This window comes from Panthera tigris, chromosome A1 (genome assembly GCF_018350195.1).
Source record: "Panthera tigris isolate Pti1 chromosome A1, P.tigris_Pti1_mat1.1, whole genome shotgun sequence".
Classification (NCBI taxonomy): Eukaryota; Metazoa; Chordata; class Mammalia; order Carnivora; family Felidae; genus Panthera; species Panthera tigris.
Genome location: NC_056660.1, coordinates 166,312,989 through 166,321,828, shown reverse-complemented (window position 1 = coordinate 166,321,828; position 8,840 = coordinate 166,312,989). Strand labels below are relative to the sequence as shown.

Sequence of the window (8,840 nt, the reverse complement as noted above, 5' to 3'; positions counted from 1 at the left end):
ATGGCTTCTTCCTTTCTTTATATTCCTTGATTTCTCTCATTAAGCATCAATTAATAGGCAGGCATAGGTTTTCTATAATCTCTTATACTCAAGAGAAATAGTGAAAATGAAGATTCAACACATTTTAGGGTATAGAGAAAGGAAACTAATGACAGTTTGCTTTCCTTCTGTAAGTAATGTAGGAGGCAAAGTTAACCACACAGAGAAAGGTTGGGATAGGAATGGGTAATAAAACTGGGAATTGCTACTGTGAAAATATGGCAGGGAATCAACTAGAGATGAATAAGAAAATTGCAATAAGGGTCCAAGAGCTGATGGATAGCATGCCTTATTACAGTGATTTGCACATTTTTTCCCTTCAAGTCATGACCAAATGTCCTTTGGCAGAAGTCCATGTTTGAGGATGGGAAAATTTACATCTTTATTTTCAGTAACCTTGAACTGAAATTTACATTTCCTTCAATTGTGAATATAGGCCACAAACCACATTAGTATTAGTTCTTGTGACATTATACCCAATTGAAATATTGGATATTTTCATATCATATTAGAGTTACAATATTTCACATATCATCTATTATGCTCCAATGGTATCACTTTTTATTAAAAGTTATTACAGAAGGACGTATATTACAATTTCATTTTTTAGATAACTGTATTTCAGTACAATTAGTTTCCTTTGTATTCTATTTTTTTAATTTAAAATATTTTTAGAAAGATCCTATTGTGTTCCTAGGCTTTATTAAGTTACCAAAGGGATTCATAGCATATAAAAGGTTAAGAATGTCTGTTCCTTGGTGTCTCAATATTTGCCATTCAAAATATAACACTTAAGACTAAGGAGGATGGGATACAATAGAATGAAATATTGTTACCGAAATGGGAAGAAAATATAAGCAATTACTTAGGCTCATCAGCTACTATGAGATGCTGCTTTTTTTATGTCAAAATCTTAAATATAATGACTTAAGTGGTATTTTTCTTTTACAAATGCCCAGGACTTTTGTTACAGTCAATTAAACCTGTCTCATTTATCCTCTCTAACCTTCAGTCAGAATCCGCACATAATGTAGCATTCATATTTTAACACTGGGTGTCCAAAAGCATGATTTAAGGCTGATGAAGGCTTTTCTGTATGGGTACTTTGTTTGCTGAATACCCATGGATGCCATTTACAAGTCCTGTGGTTGCTAGCATCAGGGATTTTTGTAGGTAAATATTGATTGTGGACCTTTGATTTTTTACGGATTGATAAATCAGGGCCTAAATGAGGTGACTGAGGAAGACTGACAATTTAACATCAAAACAGGACTATAATACTCTAATGGATATCTGTTCCTCTTTGCATTCTCCGTGTCAATTCCCCTTCCCCATCAATTAAGAAAAAAATTTTTTGAATGTTTATTTATTTTTGAGAGACAGACAGAGAGAGAGTGGATGAGGGGCAGAGAGAGAGGGAGACACAGAGTCCAAAGCAGGCTCCAGGCTGTCAGCACAGAGCCCAACTTGGGGATGGAATTTACAAGCCCTGAGATCATGACCTGAGCCGAAATCAGATGCTCAACAACTGAGCCACCTAGGTGCCCCTCCCCCATCAGTTTTTTAGGAAAGCAACCAACCTTTTATTTTATTAAAACATCCTCCCCCTTTCAATTCCTATGATTCAGTTGGGGCTGGCCCCTTCCCTAGTTTCCAGAGTGGTGAGTACATAACTGAGGTGAATCAGAGCATTCTGTTCTCTTTTCCATTGTGTTGTCATAGGGAGAGGCATAAATTATCGAAGCAAATAAGTCTCATTTTGAGAGACAGTCATTGGAACTATTGAGAAAAAAATTGGTGTTGTTGAGAGATTATATGAAGCCTGGAGCTGTTGGCAGCCATCTTTCCACCATGATAGCAGAGCCTGCCAAAGAAATGAAGTTACAGAGAAAAGCATTCCTCAGACAGGGTAAGAGCCATTTTCATTCTTGAGACCTAATTAGAGTGTTGGATCTAGCTGTGCCTGAAGTCAGCATGTGGGTTTTCATTTCTGTGCTCCTAACCACGTGAATCTAAGTATATTAAGTCACTTTAAGGTTCAGTTACCTGGAACAAAATGAGTGTGGACTAACAGACACTCTTGCTAAACTCTAAATTCTAATTAGTTTGGGAAGTTATTATTAACTATGAAATACTTATTAGTGATGCATAAATTAGTCCAAATAAGAATAGCAGCAAAGGAAAATTATTTCCTAGGTCTTAAAAATCTTGTTTTAAATTAAACCATGACTAAGCTATGGAAAGAGGGAAAAAAAAAGCTGGATATTTCAGGTGATCAAGAAATTGTATGTGTTAATTACTTGAAGAGATTCTGCATTTATCCTCCAGATGCCATAATTTCTAAACTGGCATGCTTTCATCATTTGAACACTTTGTAGTTGAAGAACCTAATCAATCTTCCTCCTGGATTTGTATTCCTATAGAAATGATGGCCTGTTCTAGGACAGCCAGTGTCGCTTGGCCTATTGTACTGAAGAATAAATGAGTAAGAGTCTTGATTACCTTACAAATAAATCTGGTTAACAGTTATATTAATTAAAATGCCTGGTTCTGCGGCTATTCTGAACTATTTATACGTGATTTAATTCATATCAGCAGCTAATTTGTATTTAATGCAAACTAATGGGTTTTATGTAAATGGAGCATGTGGCAGTCTATTTAAAAAACAAATTATCTCTAGTTTCATTTCAGTTATTTTAATTAAATTTAGAGTGTGTGTGGTGGTGGGGGGGTGAAGGGAAAAGGGATGTGCTGTATATGAGGTGATGATTAAATCCAGTTTAATTCTACAGAATAAGAAACAAGTAATTCTCTCAACAGTCACATTGGCCCTTTCATAAAGTTTAGAGAAGTCAAGAGGGTTAGTATACAGAAAAGCCTCTAAGATTCTAGATGGCATGTTTCTTAAGAGCGCTTGTAGAAATAAGTTTCTCAAATTTTTGTTTTTTAATTTGGCTCTTAGTTATTTTATGCCTTAAATGCCTCCTATATACATATATTTTCCTTTCTTTGATTTGGAAATTTTGAACCCATTTATAAACTGGTTAACTAATGTTTCTGTACTTGACAGCCAATAGCTTAAACTTATGGGATCCTATTTTAACTATAATAAAACATTCTCCAATCTATAGTTTATACATTTATAAATTATCTTTGGTCTTTTTTTTATTCCAAAGAGCATTTTTTTCTCTATTTTTTCCCTAATTTTGATATGTGTTCTATAGCTAAAGAGAATTTTGGCACATTCTTCATAATTTTTGCTATTTAGTCCTAGACTAGAACCATCTCTCAACTTGTAAAATTTAGTTAATTTCAAAGTTGATATACTTCCCATTCTTTTTCTTGCATTATGGTTACTTTTTTCTGTGTTTCTAGTCCCTGCTTGCTAGATCATAAGCTTTTTTTTTTCTTAAGAATAAGAACTATTTTTTTCATTTCCACACAATCAATATGATTTTGTTGCATTTCGTAGCCATTTAATCAATGTTGCTTGAATGATATCTCCTAAAAAACAAATTATTCAAACCACTAAATTACATCTTCCAAAATCTCCATTTTCAACAACAAAAAAATAAAACATAACTCTCCTCCCTCTCATGCTATTGGTTACAAGATAGAAACTAAACTCAACAATATGATCAATCTAGTTTTCCAAACCCAATCTCCAATATTATCTCAAAAATTCACACACCATTACCTCTTAGGAGTGGTACTAGTGTTATGGTAACATAATGAAGGATCACCTATTGGTCTCTGGGAGTTGGGAAAGCCTCCAAGTGAAGGCAGTGATTGATCTTGGGCTTGAAGGAATTTTCTAGGGAAACATGGGGAAAAATGGGTTTTCATGATGCAAAATAACACATGTATTCCTCACATAAAATGGTATAGCATTAATCCCAAAGAACACATTATGTATTTGAATGGAACTGTTTCCTTAAGAAAATATTTTAAATCATCATCTACCTTAAAAACTTTTTCCAGTTTTTTACATTTGTAAAATCTCAGCCCTTCTTTAAAATACCCTGGATTCCCACCCCCCCTTGAATATTTTGGTGTAATCTAAAACTTTAATGTCAAACATTAAAGTAAGTTTTAGAAACAATGTCATTGGTACATATCCACAATTCTAGAATATTGTCACAAGCTCGTACAGGAAAAGATAATCAATTTTTAAACTCATGTTTCCTTGTCACCAGTGACAGAAACAGCAAATCCAAACAATTGTTTGTGGATGTTAATCCTGGTCAGATTGATCAAATGACAGCCTCTCCGGTTTCACTGGTTGTCTGGGGAGCGTTGACTTTCTTATATGGCAGATATAATGACTTCTATTTTAATTCAACTGCCACCAATTTGGAGCCATATACAATAACGCCAGTCCTCCAGAGAAATTTTAACAGATATAATTAGCCATATTTGAAATATAAGAACATTCACTCAGTCAGAATGATTGGAAATCCATTTTTTTTTTACATGAAGTTAGATTCTACAAGTTATTTAATTAATTGCATTATAATTCACTTCAGGGACATCATAACTATTCAGATGGCATAGTAAATGTTTCCTTGGGTACTATAAGGTTGTTACCAAAATAGGGTAGTCTCATTGGTTCTTCAAAAGGAGACACATAATGGAAAGCTCCTGTGGTGTAGAGGAACTACCTCATCAAGTAAGCCCAATACATATGCAAATTGTAATGTATACAAAAGATACCAAAAGGGAGCTAGTTCCCTGAAGAGGCAGAAGGAAGAGAAAACCCACTTCAGAGAGCTCACGGCTATATCCTTTCTCTAAAGCAAAAAGTAATTTACTAAAATAGCATTGTTTGTGCAGTTGCAAAATCTCTCTTCCATAGCCCTCCCTTAGGAGGGAGCTAAGCCCAACTTAGCTACATTAGCCTTCCACATCGATTCAATTGGCAGGTGATTTATCAGGCTAGCATTTCATCTTCCCTATAAAGGCAAAACGTGCCCTGTTCCTGGGTGCTACAACGGGGAACAGACGAATGTTCCTTTGATGCTGCAAGGACACCAGACTGATAAAATTTGCTCCTGCATTGAACTTGACATGGAGGTGGAGTGCTTTAACTTTTAAAAGTCTGTTCTGTAACTCTCAGAATAACTGATGACCCTCATTGATATTCACATTTCAAATGCAGATAAATCTTCTCTGTTATTTTTTTCTTCGATTAGAGGTCTAAAATTTTCACCTTCTACACATGCACACCCTGTTATCTCAAATTGACAAAATCTTCCTACTTGCTGAGTCACTCAGTCCATCCAGCTACTTATTCATCTATCTGTCCTTATGCAATGGAATGGAAACATATTGCTATTTAAACCAAACTCACCTGCGTTTGCTCCCACCCACTAGAGGGTGGGATGATTTATAACCGAGAGAAGATTTTTTGTTTACAAAAGTACCGTAGTCCCTCCTCCCCATACTTGAGTGAGGCAAATAAGAAGAAAATGCATAAGAGAATGAGAAGAATCTGGAGCTCAAAGGCATTGCAAGAACTAAGAACAGGGTACCAGCAATGCCACTTCCCAGGTGAGTGACTTGTGCAGCCACCCAGGGCCCTGTGTCCAGAAGGGCTCCACGCTTGGCTTAACGTTCTGCTGTCACTATCTTGAAATTCTTAATAGTTTTTGAACAACAGAATTGCATTTTTATATAGCACTGGACCTGCAAATTATGTAGCCAGTTTTGGATAGAAACACTCCATTTTCTTTAATTTAGCCCAAATTTTGAGTTAAATACAGTGAAGTATTGCCAATCCAATGTCTTACGCCTATTTCCAGGGGTGAAGTAACGTAGCAAATATTATGTGAAGCCACTTAGTAGCAGTAATGACTCTTATGTCCTATTGCTCTGTTTTTCAGACACTAGGGATGGTTCATTTCGTAGATTGGGGTTAATTTATAGAATTAGCATGTATTTAATTAGACCGAGACTTCTACTTCTCACCCCTCCCCCAACCCTTATGAGTTTGTCCTGTGTGTTTTTCTAGGAAGCTGGTTTTCATAATGAGGGCTTCTAGGACCTGGTTTTACTTAATATAGACTACCTTAAACCTGAGTCGTATTTTTTAAATTTCTTTTTACAAATCTGAACGCTTCCTTGCGGTCAGTCTGATGAGGCTTGAGGAGGCAAGGCTGCAGTAATCTCACGAAAGGTAGCTGCTCTTACCCATCTCTCTGCCTTCTGGGCTGCAAAAGTCAGTCTTCAAGGTCCCAAATGCCAGATACTCCCTTCACTAACGTCTCTTAAAGCTAGGCAATAACATTTATCAAATCCTGGCTAATGGAAGCTGAGGGAAAAGGCCTTTTGGAGGCTTTGAGGAAGGGTTTTTGTTTTTGTTTTTGTTTTTTATGATAGGAGAAACTTATCCACATTGCTTGTCTTTAGATATGGTTGTATGACCACATGATGCATGGAGCTACAGCAGAATCTTGTGATAATGTGGGTAAAGCCATGAAAATGGAAGAGAGGAGAGGTGGAAAGCACATGGGACATCGATGAAGCCACTTTGTTGCTGACTTAAGCAAGGCTGAAACAACCTACCTCTTCAGAATATTTGTAAACTTAAGCAGGTGGTTCTCAAAGCGTGGTCCCTGGATCAGCAATGTTGGCATTGCCGAGAAATTTGTTAGGAAAGAGAATTCTTGGGTCCTGCCTCAGATTACTGAAACAGAAACACTGGGGATGAGACCAAGCATTCTGTGTTATAACAAACACTCTTGGTCATTCTGATGCATACTTAAGTTTAAGAACTACTGCGTTAAGTTGCATTTTGTCAGCTATTTTGTTCATCGTAATTCAAACAATCTCAACTATATTATAAGAAACTGGGACACTTTATTTACTTATTTAAAAATTGTTTTTACATGTTTACTTATTTTTGAGAGACAGAGACAGAGTGTGAAGGGGGGAGGGACAGAGAGAGAGGGAGACACAGAATCTGAAGTAGGCTCCAGGTTCTGAGATGTCAGCAGAGAGCCCAATGTGGGGCTTGAACCCACGAACGGTGAGATCATGACCTGAGCTGCAGTCGGACGCTCAACCTACTGGGCTACCCAGGCACCCCAAGATTGGGACACTTTAAAATATGACTTTTAAAAGATCATATTTTCTTTTAAAGTTATATTTTGGCAACACCCTATTCCTGCAATTAGAAATAACTTAGTATTTAGTGAACATAAATAGTTTAAGGTCTTATCACTTCGCTCATAACATCCATCTGGAGAATTATCATGACCTTCAGATACAAAGTTGATTTATATTATTATTTGTCTCATAAAAGTGACACAGTAGACAGAAGGGGACAGTAGAGCCTCTTTTTTTTCCTTGTTTTGTCCGTGTGTTGTTATTCAATTTTTTTGTGCCAGACTAAGTGGAGTTACAGGCTGTATTATCTAGTTTTAACTACACGAACTTTCACAAAATAAGGGACTTAAGATACTCCTCTAAAGAAATTGCAGGTTGAAGGAATCATAAATAATGTAGATACAGGTGAAAATAGTGGTGTTGCTGCTTTCCACTTGGTTCGTGGGCATTTTGCCAGCCTTGTTAGAAGAGAAAACAAGTGTGTTCTAAAATGACACTATGGGAAGTTGCCAAATAGTATTTACAATAATCAGGAAGATTTACACATACTATATTTAGTGCTAACCCTCAATCTAAGTGGATATTTGCCTAGAGATGGTAGCTAACGATAGCTATAGCCCTATCTGGAACTATGTTTGTTATCCACACCACACACCACTACTGGTTTATTTTTTACCAATTTCTAAAGTTTTATTTTGCTACTGATTTTATTCTTGTTTTTAACTGATGGAGGGTATTTAATTAAAAAAAAAAGTATATAGGCTGTTGATTCAGAATGAGGTCAAAAAAACCTTGCTTTTCATACTAGGATTTCTGGCATCTGAGCCCAATCTGCTTTTCAGTCATAATTTTCCTTTATTCTTCCTTCATGCTCTGTGTGCTTTTGCTACTCTGAAGGAGCTGCTCACTCTTCTCCGTGCCCAGCTCTACACACTTTCTCAAACTAATCTCAGCCAGGAGTCATTTCACCTTCCCTGAACTCTCATAATGAGAGTTGGTACTTTATAGCCTTTTAAGTTCTTTGAGGGCAGAATTCATTATCCGATTCATTTTACATCCCCCATAATGCATAGGATGTGGATTCCAAGAAGATGTGTTAGTAGAAAGTAAGAAAGAAGAGAAGAAATAGCAACTGTGTGAGCAAAGAAATAGGTTTTCACCTTTCCTGTCTAAAGGTTCAGGTTGATGGGGAGTCACCAAGCTATTCAAATTAATTCCTTTAATCATCTCATTTTGAAGGTATACTTCTTTTTACGCTATATTTCATGACTAGAGTAAGCTTAAAGTATCACTAGGTTTCTGTCTTTCTGTCATGTAGTGACATGTGAAATATTACTTTATTCATAAGGCTATCCCCAGATGACAGAAACTACTGAACTACAGCAAACACAGAAACTTGAGAGGCAGCAACACATGGGGCATGGACATTTTATGCCATCAGACCTAGGTGACAGTCCCTGCTCCATTGCTTACTAAGTGTGCACGTGCAACTGTTCTCTGAACGCTTTCCCCTTTAATGTTCTCATCTTTAAAATGGCTATATGCATTCAAATAAGTGATAAATGTAAGAAACTTAGCATGGTCCCTGGACATAATAAATGTCTTATTTGCTACGAATGGGAAATCTTGTTTTCCTCTACTCACAACACTTCTGACACCAGATGTGTGGGGCTTTTTCCCCCACAGCAATGAAT

At 36.5% G+C, this 8,840-nt stretch overlaps 1 long non-coding RNA gene across 1 annotated transcript; it reads left to right on the top strand.

Annotated features, from left to right (window-relative positions):
- The first annotated feature begins 1,777 nt into the window (after positions 1–1,777).
- On the top strand, positions 1,778–2,553 carry LOC122231530. Its single transcript, XR_006208770.1, has 2 exons — positions 1,778–1,948; positions 2,463–2,553. It is a non-coding gene; the product is annotated as an uncharacterized LOC122231530 (long non-coding RNA).
- The last annotated feature ends 6,287 nt before the right edge of the window (positions 2,554–8,840 follow it).